Consider the following 19,232-nt stretch of genomic DNA (forward strand, 5'->3'; position numbering starts at 1 on the left):
GACCAGCATCGATCAAAAAGACAAAAGCAAAACCAGAATGTTAAAAGGGAGCAAATACCACATATGACAAGGCTAAGAACTGTTCCTTGAAATTTGTTTCGATTATATGTACACGTGCGCGCACACATGGGAGTTTTGGTTAAAATGTAAACTGAAAAGATGCTCCACATCGCTGGTTATTAGAAAAATACAAATCAAAACAGCAATGAGGTGTCACCTCACACCAGTCAGAATGACCACCATCAAAGTCTACAGATGATAAATGGGAGAGAGGGCATAGAGAAAAAGGAACCCTCCTACACTGTTACTGGAAATGTAAATTGGTGCAGCCACTATGGAAAACAGTATGGAGACTCCTAAAAAACTAAAAATAGAGTTGCCATGTGATTCAGAATCCCACTCCTGGCCAAATAACTGGAGAAAACTCTAATTGGAAAAGATACATGTACCCCAATATTCACAATAGCACTATTTACAATAAAGACCAAAGCAACCTAAGCGTCTATCAATAGATGACTGGATAAGGAAGATATGGTATATATAAACAATGGAATATTACTCAGCCATTGGAAAGAGTGAAATAATGCCATTTGGAGCAACATGGATGGACCTACAGACTGTCATACTAAGTGAAGTCAGACACACAAAGACAAATATCATATGATATTGCTTATATATGGCCTCTTAAAAATTGATACAAATGAGCTTCTTTATGAAACAGAACTAGACTCACAGATATAAAGAACAAACTTATGGTTATCAAAGGGGAACGTTGGAGGGAGGAATAAATTAGGAGCTTGGCATTAACATGTACATACTTCTACATATAAAATATAATAGATAAAAGACAAGGAGCAGAAATGGAAACCCACTCTAGTAGTCATATCTGGAAAACCCCATGGATAGAGGAGCCTGGAGGGCTATAGTCCACACGCTCACAAAGAGTCGGACACGACTGAGTGACTAACATAATAATATATAGCACAGGGAACGAAACTCGTCTATATAGTACAGGGAACTAAAATCAATATTTTGTAACAACCTATACCAGACACAGAACTTGGGAAAGAATATATATATGTGTGCTGAGATACTTCAGTCATGTCCGACTCTTTGTGACCCCGTGGACTGTACTCCACCAGGCTCCTCTCTCCGTGGAATTCTCCAGGCAAGAATACTGGAGCAGGTTGACCATGCCCTTCTCCAGGGTCTTCCCAACCCAAGGAACCCACATCTCTCATGCCTCCTGCATTGGCAGGCTGGTTCTCTATCATTAGTGCCACCTGGGAAGCCCATATACGTATATATTAACATATGCATTATTTATACATGATTTATGTTATATAAATTATATATTATATAACACACATTATACATTTATGCATTGATATGTGTGTGCATATTAATATGTAAGCTGAATCATTTTGCTGTACACCAGAAACTAACATGACATTGTAAATCAACTCTACTTCAATTAAAAATCTGTAGAATGAGCTCGTGCTGTGGGTCCCAGAAGAACGTGTTTGGCAGTCACTGTTCCACCCTGCGTTCTCCTGCCCCAGAGCGACAGGCCGCCCACCCTAGGGCTCACAGGGTCTCCTCTTCACAGCAGGAGACCTCCAAGCATGGCCCCCTCCAAGCTCGGCTCTGAAGAAGCTAACTGAAGAGATGAAACAAATCAGAAAGTCTCCCCAGGACAAGTCTGGCTGGCTACGCAAAACCACTTTTGAATGTCAGACCCTAAGCAGGACTCTTTCTCTTGCTTTCTTCTGTAAACAGCTCTGACCTCTCCTCTCTCCTTAAGGAAGACTGAGGCCCCTAGCCTACAAGGGAGACAACACACTTGGAAAAGTCTAAAGAAAAGAGGTGATTAGGAATATGACACTTTTGCTGCTGCTGCTGCTGCTGAGTCGCTTCAGTCGTGTCTGACTCTGTGCGACCCCTTAGACGGCAGCCCACCAGACTCCCCCATCCCTGGGATTCTCCAGGCAAGCCACTGGAGTGGATTGCCATTTCCTTCTCCAGTGCATGAAAGTGAAAAGTGGAAGTGGACTCGCTCAGTCGTGTCTGACTCAGGGACCCCACGGACTGCAGCCTACCAGGCTCCTCCGTCCATGGGACTGTCCAGGCAAGAGCACTGGAGTGGGTGCCATTGCCTTCTCCGGACACTTCAGCTGTCACATGCTAATTGTTGAAGAGGCTGTTCTGCTTTGACTCGCACCCACTGGCTCCTCCTCTAGCTTAGCCAGCCAGCAACCCACACATGAGCTACACACATGCCAGAAGATACTCGGAGCTAACCTGACCCACTGCTGAGAAGTCTCCGTCATACATCCTGGTTTCGGATGCCTAATGAGTCACGCATGACTTTGATGAACAAGTCCACGTTAGAGTATAAAAAAGACAAACCAGGACTTCCCTGGTGGCTCAGTGGTAAAGAATCTGCCTGCCGATGAAGGAGACATGGGTTCAATCCCTGGTCTGGGAAGATCCCATATGTCACGGAGCAACTAAGCCTGTGAGCCACAACTATTGAGCTGTGGCAATATTAGTATACTGTGTATCCTAATTAGTACAGGTACACTAATTCCTGCTCTGGAGCCCGGGAACTGCAGCTACTGAGCCCCCAGGTCTAGAGCCTGTGCCCTGCAATGAGAGGCCACTACAGTAGGAAGCCCTTGCATCGCCGCTAGAGAGGAGCCCCTCACCGCAACGAGAAAAAGCCGCACAGCAGCGAAGACCCAGCACAGCTAAAAGCAAATAAACGAAATTTTAATTTAAAAAAAACTTAAAAATAAATGTACAACTCACAGTGTGATACACCAGAGTATTGCATGCTCGTTCACTAGGTCTTTACACACATCCCATCAGTGCTAGTAAAAGTGAGACACATACCCATCGATATATTTTATGCCCTTCTGTTCAAGAATACACACAACGATAATATCATTCCCTGTTTAATTTTGTATACTGGTCTGAGGGAAAAATAAACAAGGCTATATATTTTTTGCAATAATAGGTCTTTAAACTCTAAGAAATTCCAAGGGTTAAAATCAGTCAGATATATCTTAAATGTTAACTGCCATTTCCCTGTATTCTTCTGCTAACAGAGTTAGAAACCACCCCCGCAATGTATTTGATATCCGTCAAGATATATATAGGCTTCCCTGATAGCTCAGTTGGTAAAGAATCTGCCTGCAATGCAGGAGACCCCAGTTCGCTTCCTGGATCAGTAAGATCCACTGGAGAAGGGATAGGCTACCCACTCCAGTATTCTTGGACTTCCCTTGTGGCTCAGTTGGTGAAGAATCTTCCTGCAATGCAGGAGACCTAGGGAAGATCCCCTGGAGAAGGGAATGGCTACCCACTCCAGTATTCTGGCCTGGAGAATTCCACGGTCTGTATAGTCCATGGGGTCACAAAGGTTCGGACACAACTGAGCGACTTTTACCTTCTTTCAAGACCTATATATACTAATTATTGCTTTCTTTGCAGCCTACTGTTACCAAAACTTTATTTTGAACCAAGAGAATTTTCCCAAGGCCCCATTGCAGACACTATTTTCCCATGGCTGACATACAGAGCAAACTTTGTAACCTGGCACTCACACCTTGTATAAGCTGAGCCTATGAGACGCTCCCAAACTTACCTATTCATTCGTACAATCATTCCATTAGAAAGTACCAGCATATGTGCTAAGACCTTAGCAAGTCAAAGCCTTTCTCCTCCTAGAATTCACATTCCAGTAAAGGAGAGAAAAAAGCAAACAAACAATTACAGACTGTAAGAGGTGATATGAAGGAAATGTGCAGAGTGAGGGGATCGATGGGGGGTGACTTTAAGGGGAGGTGTCAGGGAAGGCCCCAGAGAAGGAGGCACTGGATCTGTGAGTCAGGTACGGGAGGGCCAAGTAAAAGCTAAGAGGACAGAGTGCAAGGCTTTGTGGTGGGGAGTTCCTGGCCTGTTGACAGATCAGCTGAGTAGGTGGGGGCCACCTTGAGAAGAGATGGAAGTGGTCAGTGGAAGCCGGTTCACTCGGGCCCTGAGGACCACAGTGAGAAATCCATTTTATGTTAAGAGTATCTGAAGTCAAAGATCACCCCTTTGCCTTTATTTGTGTGTGTGCTGTGCTGTGCTTAGTCGCTCAGTTGTGTCCAACTTTTTGCGACTCCACGGACTGTAGCCCACCAGGCTCCTCTGTCCATGGGGATTCTCCAGGCAAGAATACTGGAGTGTGTTGACCATGCCCTCCTCCAGGGAATCTTCCCAATCCAGGGATTGAAGCCAGGCCTCCCACATTGCAGACAGAATTATCATCTGAGTCACCAAGGAAGCCCAAGAATACTGGAGTAGGTAGCCTACTCCTTCTCCAGGAGAACTTCCTGATCCAGGACTCGAACTGGGGTCTCCTACATTGCAGGCGGATTCTTTACCATCTAAGCTACTAGGGAAGCTAGTCTTTACTCATAACTGCCCCCAAATAGGGGGAAACTCTCATATTCCTCACCTACTAAGTGGATAAATAAACTGTGGCACAGCTGTTTAAAGCCATGCTACTCAGCAATAAGAGGGAACAAACAGCTAATGCGTGCCACAAGGCAGATGCAATTCCAATGCATTATGCCAAGTGCATCTGTTATCTATGTGCATGCGGGCGTGTGCAGTCGTGTCCAGTTCTTTGTGACTCCATGGATCGTAGCCCACCAGGCTTCTCTGTCCATGAGATGTCCCAGGCAAGAATACTGAAGTGGGTTGCCACTTCCTCCTCCAGGGGATCTTCCTGATCCAGGGATCGAACCTGAGTCTCCTGTATCTCCTGCATTGGCGGACAGATTCTTTACCACTGAGCCACCTGGGAAGCCCCATCTGTTATCTATGCTGTGTAACAAATCATCCCCAAACTCAGAAGAGGTAAAATATATATATATATTCTTACCATGTGTCATAAAGGAAAATTGGAAATATCAAAGGAGAGGGACAATAGCCCGCTATAAAAGTTGCAGTTATATTGTTTCACTTCTGGAGGGAAAGTGAATGCGGCATCATTCCTCACAAATGAGCCTCAGCCGTGGAGGTCTGCAAGATGGTAGAGATACAGTCATGTAATTCACAGTTCTTATTAGTCACATTCTGTCGTTGCTGGTCAGTCGCTCAGTTGTGCCTGGCTCTTTGAGGCCTCATGGACTGTAGCCTACCAGGCTCCACTGTCCATGGGATTTCTCATGCAAGAATACTGGACTGGGTTGCCATTGCATTCTCCAGGGGATCTTCCTGACCCAGGAATTGAACCTGCATCTCTTTCAGCTCCTACACTGGCAGGTGGATTCTTTACCAGTAGCGCCACCAGGGAAGCCTTAGTCACATTACTGGAAGCAAAATGTACTATTTTGTTGGGTCATCTGGGAAAAGAGAACGTCCCATGACATGACACAGTCTTGATACACAAGAGATGGCGCGTGGCTGATATAATCCTTGGCTGTGAGTACAGGGCCACGAAGCCCAGTGCTGGTTCCCTGCTGACACCTCTGGGACCCCAGACCCTCGATGCTTCAGAGCTTCGGTTTCCTTCACCTGCATTAGTTGTGCTTGGGAATCCATCTCTAAGGCTCCTTCCTTCTGTGAATTATTAGCCATCATTCTGTGACTTGACCACATGCTGCTTTTTGTGTGATGCTCTTTCCTGCCTTCCCAGGTAGGGCTGGGGGCTCCTGCATCCCTCCAGCAAATCCATGAGACTTCCTGGGGCCATTTGGGTACCACCTGCATGAATCCTGCTATATCTGCTGGCTACCTGCTCTGCCTGTTTAATCTTTTCTGTCAAATGAACTCACTTTTAAAAAACTTAAATTTGAGTACATTTATTTTAAAAGTAAACTTTATGTCACAATAGCAAGTGGAAGAAAATCGGCGAGACTAGTCAAGTTGAAGCCAACTATAAAATGAGCACAATGAAGGCAGAGGGATGGTGCCAATTACAGCTGGAAACCTGGGTTTAAGTCCTTTTTTTTTTTTTTTTTTAAGATGGGGGCTCTATGTCTTTTCAAATTTTTAAGTGATTGAAGAGTGGCAATAAAGACCTATTAGCACCACCAAACTGAGGCATTCTCCCTGCTTTAACTAAAGGCTTAAAAGATAACTGAAAAGTGAATAACTTTGTCCTTTGGTGATTTGGGGTTATTTCATGCCATGTCTATGTACCATCCAACACCACTTCCCATTACACGCTGATGTGTCCTCTATAGGGCTTCCCAGGTGGCTGGGTGGTAAAGAATCTGCCTGCCAATGTAGGAGATGCAGGTTCGATCCCTGGGTTGGGAAGATCCCCTGGAGGAGGAAATGGCAGCCCACCCCAGTATTCTTGCCTGGAGAATTCCCTGGACAGCGGAGCCTGGCGGGCTACAGTCCATGTGATCACAAAGAGTCAGACATGACATAGGGACTGTGCCATAAACACACATACGTCCTCCGTATTCGGGGAGGTGTGGAAACTGTGATGCATTACAATCATTTCAAAGTTGTTTCTCTTGACTGATCTCCCGGAGAATAGGTGGGTTCTGGTTTATCCATCTCTGCATCCTTAGCAGACATCCCGTTACTTCCTTCAGAGGACTTGGGACACCCGGCACAGGTCAAGCCATCAGGGGGCGTGAGAACGAGTGAAGGAGATGAGCAAAGCTGCCATCATCACTGAGGGTGGGATTTGAGTTCCGTCAAGAGCTCTGCCTGAAGTTCTAGAGAGGGGAAACTAGACTCCAAGGGAGGATTTGGCCCAAGTTCAGGTACTGCTTTGAGGTGATTCTCAGAGCTATGTTAAATCTCCACTGGCTTTAAGGCTGCAAAACAGCAGCTACCCAGAACTAAACTTACAAGCAGTGAAGGGACTTCCCTGGCGGTCCCGAGGTTAGAACCCCACGCTCCCAACACAGGGGGCCTGTGTTTGATCCCTAGTCAGGAACTAGATCCCATGCACTGCAACTGAGAGTGCACGTGCTGCAAGGAAGATCAAAGGCCCCGCATACTGTACCTGAGACCGAGAATGGCCCCAGAAAAAGCTAAAAAAAAAATCCATCTTGCCTATATAATAATTCCCTAAAAATTGAATTAAAAAATAAAGAATAAATAAAAGCAGTGAACATTTTGGAGTGAATTTTTTTTAATGAAAAGACATAGAGTTTAGGGTTTTCAACTTTTTTTTTCCCTTGAAAAATGAGAGCATCTGCTACAGTGTGCCAACACAGGTAGAAGGTACCTTAAAAGGCTGGAAGAGCCACAGACACCTTGTTTACCTGTGCTCAGAGAACACTTCACCAGTCAAGAAATAGAAACAACCCCAATGACCACCAACTGATGAACAGGCAAACAAAACGTGGCTGGAATATTATGCAGTCATGAAAAGGAACGAAGCACAGAAACATTCTACAGCATGGCCAAACTTTGAAAACACTGTGTTAAAGGAAAGAAGTCAGATACAAAAGGCCACATATTATATGATTTGGTTTACATGAAATGTCCAGAAGAGACAGATTCATAGAGACAGCAGATGAGTGGTTGCCAGGGGCTGGGAGGATAAGAGAGGATGGAAGGCTGCTGAAGTTTCCTTTTGAGATGATGAAAATGTTCTAGAATTGATGCAGTATGTGAGCGCCATCACAATATAGCTGTTACCAAAAAGGCTTGGAGGAGCACAGCTTTGTAAACCAGCTGGGAGGGTAATGGGTAATGAGTTTGTTTACAGCTGTGATCCTCAAGCCTGACTGCCCATGAGAATCACCAGGGGAGTGTCAGGAACCAATGCCAGCCCCACTTGGACTGCTCACATCAGAAGCTCCTGGGGGGTGCGACTGGCCTTTACAGTTTTCAAATCTCCCCAGGCGATTCTGAGAGGTAGGGGACACTGGCTCAGGAAACTAGCCAATGCAGATGCAGACTTGACCCAGAGACGTGTCCTTGCTCTTGACCAGACTGGCCCACTTTGCTCTGTCCCCATCAAAGCCCCTTCTTCTCCTTTTTGTGACCTTTGAAAATAAGTCAGCTGCCCGAGAAGCTGTGTGCTCAACCTTCATTATTCATTGCTACTGCTAAGTCGCTTCAGTCATGTCCCCCTCTGTGCGTCCCTACGGACAGCAGCCCACCAGGCTCCTCCATCCACAGGATTCTCTAGGCAAGAATACTGGAGTGGGTTGCCATTTCCTTGGGAAACACAAATCAAATCCACAATGAGATACCACTTCACACCCATGAGGATGGCCATTAGTGAAAGATGCAAAAGTGTTGGTGAGGATGTAGAGAAACTGGAACCCTTGTGCAATGTTGGCAGGAATGGAAACTGGTGCAGTCATTAAGGAAAACAGTATGAAGATGCCTCAAAAAGGTAAACTTAGGGTTAAGAATAGGCCTGCCAATGCAGAGAACATGTGTTCAATCCCCGGCCCAGGAAGATCCCACATGCCTCAGCACAATGCAACAAAGAGTAGCTCCCACTCTCTGCAACTAAAGAAAGCTCGCATGCAGCAACAAAGACCCAGTGCAGCCAAAAATAAACAAAAACTTTTTAAAAGTTAAACTTAGATTCTTTTGTAACCTTGCAATCGCACCCTTAGGTATATATCCAAAAGAATTGAAAGCAGTTAATCAAGCTTACACAGGTTCATAGAAGCATTATTCACAATAGCCAAGAGGTAGAAACAACCCAATCAATCATTGGCCAAGAATGATTCAACAAAACGCAGCATATGCACACAACGGGATACGATCCAGCCTTAAAAAGGAATGAGATTCTGACGCATGCTACCACATGGATAAACCTTGAGAACACTATGCTAAGTAAAATAAGCCAGACATAAACGGGCAAATATCGCATGATCCCACCTATCTGAGATACTTAGAAGCAGCAGTTTCAGAGATGAAATGCAACTGGGTTACCAGAGGCTGAGGGAAATGGGGAGTTATTTTTGATACAGTGGGTACAGAATTTCTGTTTGGGATGATTTAAGAGTTCTTGAGATGGATAGTTTGATGGTTGCACAAAACTGTGACTGTACATCATGCCAGTGAATTGCGTAATGGTTAAATGATAGCATCTGGACTTTCCTGGTGGTACACTGGGCAAGAATCCCCTCGCCAATCCAAGGGACCCATGTCTGGGAAGACCCCTGGTCCCAAAAGATTCCATATGCCACAGAGCAACTAAGCCTGTGTGCCGCACTGCTGGGCCCGAGCGCTGCAGCTACTGCAGCCCGTGTGCCTGGAGCCCGTGCTGCACAAGAGAAACCGCCGCAATGAGGCCCCGAGCACCGCAACGAAGAGCAGCCCTGCTCATCGTAAGTAGAAAAAGCCTGCACGTGACAACGAAGACCCAGCACAACCGAAAAATTAATCAATTAAATTTTTTAAAAAGCAGCAGCAGTGGCGGGGGAACTTTCCTGGTGATCCAGCGGCTAAGACTCTGTGCTCCCAATGCATGGGGTCTGGGTTTAATCCCTGGTCCGGGAACTAGATTCCATATGCCACAGCTAAAGAGTCTGCATGCTGCACACTAGTGCAGCTAAGTTAAAAAAAAGAAGCAGTGGAGGCGTAGGGCATGCACCGCCCTGGGTTCAGACCCTGCGATGGTGGGCTGACAGCTTCCTCTCTCTGCACCTTGGTTCCCTCACCCGCAAAAGCAGGATAACCATAGGGGCCACCTGTTTGGGATGTGGTACAGACTGAATGAAATAATAGGCAAAACACTCAGCTCAGAAGCTGGTATACAGTAAGTGCTCAGTAATGGCCATGGGTATCACCACCACCATTAGCAGCATCATTATCCAGACCCACACTGATATGTCTGCCTTGACTCTGATGTCCATTCAAAAGGCAGAGTGTGTTTGCGGGTGATGAAAATGTTCTGGCATTAGACAGTGGTGATGCCTGCACGACCTCTGTAAAGTGGTGCATTTACGGAATGTAAATTGGATGTAGACAAAACAGTTAGCTGTGCTGTGCTCAGTCGTGTCCAACTCTTTTGCAAGCTCATGGACTGTAGCCCACCACGTTTCTCTGTCCATGGGATTTCCCAGACAAGAATACTGGAGTGGGCTGCCATTTCCTCCTCCAGGGGATCTTCCCGACCCAGGGATCAAACCTGCGTCTCTTGCATTGGTAGGCAGATTCTTTACCACTAGCGCCACCTGGGAAACCCATAGAAACTATAATCACATAGTAATGTAGACACATGTAAGAATCGCATAGTAGGAAATACATATTTGCTAAGCGGCAAAGTCAGGACCACACGGCAGAGAAATACTCGAGCTGCGGTTTGAGAAGAATCTCAGTTCCTGGTATCAGCGACCAGCTGGGGCTGGGTCTTGGGACCTCAGTCACCTCTGTCCTCTCTGGAGCTGCCCCGCCATTCTTGGGGGCTTGTCTGGCTCCTGAGGGGCACACAGAGGAGGCAGGCAGGAGTCTAGGCCTTCGGGAACAAAGCCAAGATAGACCACCTGGGGAGCGAGTGCTGAAAGGGTCAGGCTCACTGACATTCCAGATCTACAGTCTGTGCCCCTTCCCACGTCACCCCTACCGCCTGTAGCGTCCCCTCTGCCCCCTCCTGGGAAGATCTCTTCTCCTCGGATGTCAAGACACACCTGCAGGCGGAAGAGGGAGAGGAAGATGGTATGACCAGCTCTCCCAGCCCCGGTTTCCTCGTTACTGACTAGAGGCTAACAACGCTGGCTTGAGAGCCCTTCAGGATGGGGAGGGGTGATGCAGATCCCTGGGCGAGGGCTGCAGGCCCAGGTAAATGCTCAGAAAAAGCACCTGCCTCGTGATGTTAAGCAGCAGCACCTGCTCGGGCAGCGGGCGGTCCCACACCTTCCATGTGCGAGGCAGGTAATTTCTACCTGGAAGACTCAGCGAGCCCAGCGGGAGCGAGGATGTGGAATCGAGCACTTGGCGGGGTGTGGGAAGAGCTCCAGCTAAGTTGCTTCAGTCATGTCCCACTCTGTGCGACCCCGTGGACTGTAGCCCACCAGGCTCCTCTGTCCATAGGAGTCTCCAGACAAGAATACTGGAGTGGGTTGCCATTTCCTCCTCCAGAGGATCTTCCCAACCCAGGGATTGAAGCCTATCTCTTCTGCCTACTGCAGTGGCAGGCGGGTTCTTTACCACTAACGCCTACTGGGAAGTCCTCACGGCGCTGGAAGTAGAGGGTGGAGTCTCAGGTTTTCCAAAACTCAGACCCTGGAATTCTCTGAACTGGCTTAATAGTTTCCCTCTGGGGCAGGAAAGACAATCCCCACCCCACCCCCACCCCGTGACTGTGTGATAAGGTGGAAGCCTAGCAACACCCACCCTGAATCCACCAGGGGAACATTGGCTGGAAGACGTGCAAACTATAGTCACAAAGCAAATATGTGGGATCTCAGGAGAGAGGAAGAGAAGAGTCGGCTCACCCTGGAGGTTCAAAAAAATGAACGAGGGAAAATCACCGCAAACAATGTGAAGTTCAATGTTCTTATGATTATTTAGCAAGGCTATTATAGTATGCTTTAAAAATGCACTGTTCATTGTATGCATATCTCAAAGCATTTGAACTTTAAGAGGTGAGCTATTATAAGTCCCCTGACCTTTGTAGTTTATCTATCCGGTCTCATCTCCTTTCAGAAGCAGGGTGAAAGGAGCTATATCTGAAGGCTAAGACTCATGGTGATGGGTTGGAGGTCAAACAGCCAGCTGGTGGCTGGGCCTCTGATTCCAGCCCCTATGAAGTTTCCACAAATATTTATGAGCCTTTCGATGGCTGGATGGTGGGGAAAAGGTTGAGAACAATTACAGGGAGTCTTTGCATTTAGGATTTGCCAGCAACTCGCTGTGTAACTGAGGTGGCTTCTCTTTGGGCCTCCGTTTCCTCATCTGTAAAATGGGGCCAGAAAAAGCAGCCTCCAAGACCTCTTTTTGCTCCAAGAGTGCAGCAAAGATTTGTGAATAGTTTTGCTAATTTCTAAAGCAATGTAGGGACTTCCCTGGAGGTCCAGTGGTTGGGACTCTACACTTCCACTGCAGGGGTATGGGTTCAACCCCGGGTGGGGGAATGAAGATTTCACATGTTTTATAGCTCTGCCAAAAAAATTAAAATAGCAATATTTCAATTTAAAAAAGAGGCAATGTAGCCTCTCTTCACCTCAGTTCAGTCGCTCAGTCGTGTCCAACTCTTTGCAACCCCATGAAGTGCAGCATGCCAGGCCTCCCTGTCCATCACCAACTCCCGGAGTTCACTCAGACGCACGTCCATCGAGTCAGTGATGCCATCCAGCCATCTCATCCTCTGTCGTCCCCTTCTCCTCTCTTCATCTAAGTATTATTTGAAAAAAAAAAAAAAAAAAGACCCCATCTGTTTCTAAGTGGCACTTTTCCCCCAAAATGTAACTTTGATTCTGCTCTATCTGCAATCAGCTTCCTACTTCTTATGCAGGACCTCAAAGTTATGAAATTTCTAATTCCAATGTCTTGGCTATTTAGGTGTTAGAGAATTATACAATATTTCTATGACTCACATCAGGCTTTTGGCTTTAAGACTAAAAGATCTGAGCATCTGGGTTTTTGTTTTTTTAAAGAAAAATGACGGATATCAGCCCTTAGAAAAATCAGCTCACTTGGAGACCTCCGTGGCGTTATTGCCTCCTTTAATATTGCTGACAGTCTCTTGCAAATGTATCACAAGTTGGCATTTATTAGTGCGAGGCACAAGTAAGGGGCATGTTATTTGATTTGAATAACAGCTTGGAGCTACAGTTTGAGTCCAGAAATATATTAGTCAGAAACAATCTCATTTAATAACACAGAAACTAATAAAAGAAAAGTATTCCAACTGATTCAGAATTGAATTTATGAATATTGCTTTAGCAGGATTAATGATCAAAACCCCAACCTGTTTGTCACGTTATAACTGACTTTTCCATTTAAATGCAAAACCAGAAGTCAATGAGTCCGAAGGATTGTATATTGCTTTGAAGAAAACCAGTTCATTTTACATGTAAGCTTCTAAATTGGCAATAAACTTTAATTACAGGGTCAGATAATCAAATTATAATCAAATAGCCTCACATAAAAATCTATGTTTGAAATTAATGAGATACAAGGCTGCCACTCGGTACCAATACACCTCTGTAGCTTACTAGCAGACATTTCATTTTCATTTAAAAGTCACCTTAAGGACTTTCTCCTCAATTTTCACCGTGTAGCTTAATTTGATTTAGAAAACATTTCATTCTTAGACCATACAGTCCTTTGGATTTTCAGACTCATCTCTGCCTTTCCCTCCTCCTCTCAGCCTCGGGGGAGGTCTGTTTTATAATTGACAATGGAATTTCTAAATGGGCACTGCTGGAAAAATTTCCAGCTGCGCGGTGAGTACGTATCTATCTGTGTTGAGAAGAACCTTGCCCCGTGTCAGGTGTCATCTGGCGGAGGCAGTATCCAAACTGTGGGATGGGGTCAGCTGGGAAATTTTGCCAGAGAAGGGAAAAAAATGCACTTGCCTTAGAAATACTTAAATTTTTTTTTTTTAAAAGAAATACTTAAATTGTTTTGAAATCAACCAATCCATTGGCAAGCGAGTGGCATTAACACTTACACCTGCCTCCTTATCTCATTAGCTTACAAACAAGAATGTGGAGTTGTATTTTAAAACCTCTGTATTTTATCTTTAAAAATCAGCAATGTCTTGGTCTTCATCAGTAATATTTCTTTTGGGTCAGAATGAGCCAGCTTCTGGGGCTTCCTCTTACCAGCAGGTAGGAGAGCTGGGACCAGGGATAAAGAGTAAGGGACTGACAGGCAGAGAGAGAGATGCGGAGGGACAGCTTTCTATCACTGACATGCTTTCGCTTTCTAAAAACTAGACTTTTGAGTCTTTCCATATTATGCAATAAATGAGGTGCATAGCACTTGACCAGGTTGCCAGCTTTAAAAAAAAAATCAATTTTTAGCACCTTTCACTTTTCACTTTCATGCATTGGAGAAGGAAATGGCAACCCACTCCAGTGTTCTTGCCTGGAGAATCCCAGGGACGGGGGTGCCTGGTGGGCTGCCGTCTATGGGGTCGCACAGAGTTGGACACAACTGAAGCGGCTTAGCAGCAGCAGCAGCATATCCCAATTATTGCTTGGGACATACTTCTAAAAATATTCATTCATGAAATTCAAATTTAACTGGACATCTTGTGTTTTTGAGAATGCTGGGATCCTAATCTGTAAAAATAATGATAATAAAGTTTCAATTTAGTTCAATTCAGTCACTCAGACATGTCCTACTCTTTGCAACCCCATGAATTGCAGCACGCCAGGCCTCCCTGTCCATCACCAACTCCCGGAGTTCACTCAAACTCACATCCATCGAGTCCGTGATGCCATCCAGCCATCTAATCCTCTGTTGTCCCCTTTTCCTCCTGCCCCCAATCCCTCCCAGCATCAGGGTCTTTTCCAATGAGTCAACTCTTCGCGTGAGGTGGCCAAAGTACTGGAGTTTCAGCTTTAGCGTCATTCCTTCCAAAGAAATCCCAGGGCGGATCTCCTTCAGAATGGACTGGTTGGATCTCCTTGCAGTCCAAGGGACTCTCAAGAGTCTTCTCCAACACCACAGTTCAAAAGTATCAATTCTTCGGGACTCAGCCTTCTTCACAGTCCAACTCTCACATCCATACGTGACCACTGGAAAAACCATATCCTTGACTAGACGGACCTTAGTTAGCAAAGTAATATCTCTGCTTTTGAATATGCTATCTAGTTTGGTCATAACTTTTCTTCCAAGAAGTAAGCATCTTTTAATTTCATGGCTGAAATCACCATCTGCAGTGATTTTGGAGCCCCCAAAAATAAAGTCTGACACTGTTTCCAGTGTTTCCCCATCTATTTCCCATAAAGTGATGGGACCAGATGCCATGATCTTCATTTTCTGAATGGTGAGCTTTAAGCCAACTTTTTCACTCTCCTCTTTCACTTTCATCAAGAGGCTTTTTAGTTCCTCTTCACTTTCTGCCATAAGGGCGGTATCATCTGCATATCTGAGGTTATTGATATTTCTCCCAGCAATCTTGATTCCAGCTTGTGCTTCTTCCAGCCCACTGTTTCTCATGATGTACTCTGCATAGAAGTTAAACAAGCAGGGTGACAATATACAGCCTTGACGTACTCCTTTTCCTATTTAGAACCAGTCTGTTGTTCCATGTCCAGTTCTAACTGTTGCTTCCTGACCTGCATACAGATTTCTCAAGAGGCAGGTCAGGTGGTCTGGTATTCTCATCTCTTTCAGAATTTTGTGATCCACACAGTCAAAGGCTTTGGCATAGTCAATAAGGCAGAAATAGATGTTTTCTGGAACTCTCTTGCTTTTTCCATGATCCAGTGGATGTTGGAAATTTGATCTCTGGTTTCTCTGCCTTTTCTAAAACTGAAATCAGATTGATTATATTCTTTGCAGCCAAAGATGGAGAAGCTCTATGCAGTCAGCAAAAACAAGACCCGGAGCTGACTGTGGCTCAGATCATGAACTCCTTATTGCCAAATTCAGACTTAATTTGAAGAAAGTAGGGAAAACCACTAGACCATTCAGGTATGACCTAAATCAAATCCATTATGATTATACAGTGGAAGTGAGATATAGATTTAAGGGACTAGATCTGATAGACAGAGTGCCTGGTGCACTATGGACGGAGGTGTGTGACATTGTACAGGAGACAGGGATCAAGACCATCCCCATGGAAAAGAAATGCAAAAAAGCAAAATGGCTGTCTGGGGAGGCCTTACAAATAGCTGTGAAAAGAAGAGAAGCGAAAAGCAAAGGAGAAAAGGAAAGATATAAGCATCTGAATGCAGAGTTTCAAAGAATAGCAAGAAGAGATAAGAAAGACTTCTTCAGTGATCAATGCAAAGAAATAGAGGAAACCAATAGAATGGGAAAGACTAGAGATCTCTTCAAGAAAATTAGAGATACCAAGGGAACATTTCATGCAAAGATGGGCTTGATAAAGGATAGAAACGGTCTGGACCTAACAGAAGCAGAAGATATTAAGAAGAGGTGGCACGAATACACAGAACTGTACAAAAAGATCTTCAAGACCCAGATAATCACGATGGTGTGATCACTTACCTAGAGCCAGACTTCCTGGAATGTGAAGTCAAGTGGGCCTTAGAAAGCATAACTACGAACAAAGCTAATGGAGGTGATGGAATTCCAGTTGAGCTATTTCAGATCCTGAAAGATGATGCTGTGAAAGTGCTGCACTCAATTTGCCAGCAAATTTGGAAAACTCAGCAGTGGCCACAGGACTGGAAAAGGTCAGTTTTCATTCCAATCCCTAAGAAAGGCAATGCCAAAGAATGCTCAAACTACCGCATAATAAGGTTTGGTATCTTCTAAAACTTAAAAGGGTTTCATGGTGACTCCCTGAATATTTTGCAAACTTGCCTGATTACCCAATCACGTGGATCAGCTGGGAGTTTTCTAAAACTACAGTTGCCCAGGGCACCCTAGCAATGCCGATTCACTAGGTCCAGGGTTTGGCCTGAGAGTCTGTATTTTGACAAGTTTCCCAGGTAATTCTTGGCATCAGACAAGTTTGGAAAATACTACAAATATCTCTTTGTCACGACATCCCTGAGAAGGAGGTGGTGATGGAGGAGGGGAGGTAAGACCAAATGATGCATTTTTCAGCTGGGGAATTCATGGCCCAAAAAGGAAGAGGGAGTGTTTAGCTGTCTTCAGAACCTTGCACCAATTGAAACACCAGCCTCGGAATATTTTATTTCACTGCGGCATAACGTTAAAGGTTATTTGCCTTAATTACTATCTTTGCTGTTTTGTTTGGCATGCTCAAGGGTCCTACTGTGAGCTATGTAAGTGTGAAGCATCGATCGAATCTGCCTTGGGTTTTTTATTTGTAATAAGGACATCCTCCCACCTCCAGCCTCCTCCATGGTTTTAATACTAGGACAAGAGAGAGACAGACAGGAACTAAAAGCCTTTGGGAAGCTCCATCCGTCAGGGCTCAGTTCCAGCTGGGAGGGGGGAGGGAGAGCGTGCCACACAAGCTCTGGGGTGCCGCCCCCACCCATGCCCGGGACCCCTCTAGCTCGTCCTCCACAGCAATCCACAAGGACACCTGGCAGATGCTGCCCCACACTGCAGGGCAGGGAGGAGAACACCATTTCAGTGTGAACCACAGCCTGTGTCTCACCCCCACTCCCTATACATACACATTTAACAGAAACTGTAAGGATGGCAAGGTGATGAGAATATGCGGTAAAAACCGAGGATCACGGGGCACGCCCATGCCGCCCTGCCCTGCGCTGTTACCTCCAGGGCAGGAACTGTGGGTTTGAAGTCAGCCATTTCTCTCTCCTCCTGTTCACCAGCAGAGGCATGAAGCAACACATAAGAGGGAAGTCCGGTTTCTCCTGCTCCCAGCTCCCCCTTTCCACCTCCTATTTGAGTGTCTTCTTGCTCCCCAACAACCCAGGCATTCACATTTTACTTGCATAGTACAAGCAGCCTCTTTTGGTCAACGTGGACCAACCCCTGGGCCAGCAGTCAAAAAGGGAGAGCTCCCTCCACCCCATCTCTTGCCATAACCTTGAGCAACCCTGGTCTCTGCCTCACCTCTACTCAGGTTGTGCTTGTTTCTGACATCCTGGACTCTTCTGCCACGACTTCCCTTTTATTGGTGAGTGATGACAGCGTCAATTAGGCAGCCTCTAAGATCAAAGAAACACAATTTAATTTCTCCTTTTCACCTGAAGCAGGTTATGTCTGCCCCTTCTCATTTGAAAATTAACTCCTAAATGACTACCGCTGTCCCCCTTTATCTTGACAGATCTCCTTTTCACCATTGCTTGATTTGGTTCTGCCCTCTATGAACCCAATGACTCAAGGGATAATACGGAATATGTTTCACTTGTAAGATAGTCTGCAAGTCCTCCCAAAGCCACTGACCCTGCAGATTACACCTCATGTAATCCTGACAGGTGCCAGGATTTTTCTAAAGACCTGATGAATGCAGTTGCCTCTTACTCTGTTCTGAGGAATCCAGAGGAACCCGACTCAACCCGATGAGGCAAAGCATCCATGCAAACAAACAGGACAGGACATGGAAGAAGGGACAACAAAGTCGGGATGATAATGGTCATGGCAAGTGGTGGCGTTTGGGTGACGAAGATGAATGAATTGTCCTTTCTTCCTAATCTGAGCCTTTGGTGATGTTCAATTGACTACATATGCGCCAGGTCCGAAACATGGCTTGTGGCGTGTCTCCAAGAGACATCCACGTCTAAATCACACACGAGGTAAGGAATTGATCAAAAGCAGTTCTGAGCCACTCTGCTCCCTCTGGTTGTGATGCTCGGCCAAGCACCCCTTACCTCCAAGAAGCACCCCTCGGCGTCACAGCGAATTCTTTCTGCAATGGTGAACACTCAGGGCCCCTAAAGTAGGATTTTGGTTCAGACGTGATGTGAAATTCTGGGAGATGGATGCTGGATGGGTCTCACAGGCCCTCTTTGATCCAGAAGTTCTACAGCTTCAGGTTAATCATAAAGAATATGTGTATAAAGCTTCCAGTTGTAAAAACCTAGGAATCTTGTATCGAGTGAATTTTTATGGCTCATTCCTATGAAAGAATACCCTGAAGCCATGCAAAATCATGTAGAAGAGGACTTCCCTGGTCGTCAAGTGGTTAAGGATCCGCTTGCCAATGCACGGGACAGGGGTTCGATCCCCGGTCTGGGAAGATCCCACATGCTCCAGGGCAACTAAGCCCGTGAGCCACAAGTACTGAACCCATGCTTTGCAACACCTGACGCCCCTGCAGGGAGAAGCCCAAGCACCGCAGCTACAGAGCAGACCCTGCTCACAGCGACTAGAGAAAGCCCAGGCACAGCAAAGCCCCAGGGCAGTCAGAATATATACAGGCCACATAGAGGAGCACGCAGGGACACAGAGCTTCGGGTTAGTGTGGCCAGAGCACGAGTTGTGTAAGACGATGGTAGTGCAGGGCCACGTCAAAGTTGACGGTGATCATCTTCGGTTGACAGAATGATGAATGCTTTCGATTTCATATTTGTTTTTCTTGTTTTCCATGTTTTCTACACAAAGCTCATATTTATTATATATATATATATATATTTTTTTTTTTAATTAGGAAAAAACGAATTACACTTTTGCAGGGAAAAAAGCATTGAACAGGACAAAAATCTTACTGACCC

At 45.6% G+C, this 19,232-nt stretch overlaps 1 long non-coding RNA gene across 1 annotated transcript; it reads right to left on the minus strand.

Moving 5' to 3' along the window:
• Positions 1-11,319: 11,319 nt before the first annotated feature.
• Positions 11,320-17,664, minus strand: LOC132657676 (uncharacterized). The gene is made up of 3 exons (XR_009596164.1): positions 17,329-17,664; positions 16,123-16,330; positions 11,320-12,327 (listed from the first exon to the last, which is right to left on the minus strand). It is a non-coding gene; the product is annotated as an uncharacterized LOC132657676 (long non-coding RNA).
• Between the last annotated feature and the right edge of the window lie 1,568 nt (positions 17,665-19,232).

The sequence above is a fragment of the Ovis aries genome, chromosome 14, assembly GCF_016772045.2.
Source record: "Ovis aries strain OAR_USU_Benz2616 breed Rambouillet chromosome 14, ARS-UI_Ramb_v3.0, whole genome shotgun sequence".
Lineage (NCBI taxonomy): Eukaryota > Metazoa > Chordata > Mammalia > Artiodactyla > Bovidae > Ovis > Ovis aries.